Raw genomic sequence first — 1,501 nt, 5'->3', positions numbered from 1 at the left:
CCTGTGTATTGTTTTCATTTTTTAAGAATAAAAGAACGTTAATGTCAATGTCCAAACGTGTAATGTTGGTATCATAAGCTACATAACAGTTTCAAGTTGACGCTCAAGAAAGTTCAGTATAAATATTGCATAAGAGCCCATTTAAGCTTGATCTGAAATGTGATCGGAGGCGCGGTATGGGTGGTGTGGCGCAATCGCGGAGCCTCTAGAGGCCAAATTGAAGTCTACCCCATCGCTGTGCTCCTCTCAAATTTTGTAACAAATGCGGATGGCTCTGTATTGACATGATTTGTTAATGGTAGGTGGGGGCGAGAGGTTCTGTATAAACACAAACTCACTTCCTTGAAAACTTCCTTCACAACTGCTCTGCGCTGCTTGGAATGCCCTGACTTCTGCAGAGGCTGTATCACCATAAATGCTGCATGACCAATGCAGACGTCCTAATGGCCATGTAGCGCCTTTAAGGAAACAGATGATATTTAGCCTCAAATAACCTAAATCATTCATATTTTGTCATATTTTGCATATCTTGCAAGTATGATTCTTTGAAGGGTGAGTTCTCAGATTTTATTTTTTACCTTTATTTAACTACGCAAGTCAGTGAAGAACAAATTCTTATTTTCAATGACGGCCTTAACCGTTAACTGCCTGTTCAGGGGCAGAACGACAGATTTGTTACCTTGTCAGCTCGGGGGTTTGAACTTGCAACCTTCCGGTTACTAGTCCAACTCTCTAACCACTAGGCTACCCATATGAGGAGAATGAGTGTGGATAGAGGAGTGGTGTGACCAGATATAGTGGAGTCTGATGGGAGGAGCTATAGGACAGGCTCAAATTTTACTGGCTGGAATGGAACCGAATCAAACACATCAAACAGCTCCTCCCACCAGCCTCCTCTGATATAGACTGAGGCATTGGAAGCACACCTGTTGCAAGGCCCGTAGGTATAAAAGCCTTTGGATCACTCCCTGGGGAGTTGGGACATGAAAACAACACATTTTCAATGGACACAGCTATAAGACTCCTGAACAGGTAATCAAATGGCTACCCGGACTATTTGCATTGTGTGCCTCCTCCCAACCCCTCTTTTTACGCTGCTGCTACTCTCTGTTTATATGCATAGTCACTTTAACTATACATTCATGTACATAGTACCTAAAAAAAAACTCAACGACACCATTCTGACACCATTCTGTATACTTCTGGTCCTTCTTTGGACACTGTGTTAACTAACCTCCAGACGAGCTTCAATGCCATACAACTCTCCTTCCATGGCCTCCAACTGCTCTTAAATGCAAGTAAAACTAAATGCATGCTCTTCACCCGATCACTGCCTGCACCTGCCTGCCCATCCAGCATCACTACTCTGGACGGTTCTGACTTAGAATATGTGGACAACTACAAATACCTAGTTGTCTGGTTAGACTGTAAACTCTCCTTCCAGACTCACATTAAGCATCTCCAATCCAAAATTAAATGTAGAATCGGCTTCCTATTTCGC

This window comes from Oncorhynchus nerka, linkage group LG11 (assembly GCF_034236695.1).
Source record: "Oncorhynchus nerka isolate Pitt River linkage group LG11, Oner_Uvic_2.0, whole genome shotgun sequence".
Lineage (NCBI taxonomy): Eukaryota > Metazoa > Chordata > Actinopteri > Salmoniformes > Salmonidae > Oncorhynchus > Oncorhynchus nerka.
This window is presented reverse-complemented; position numbering follows the sequence as displayed.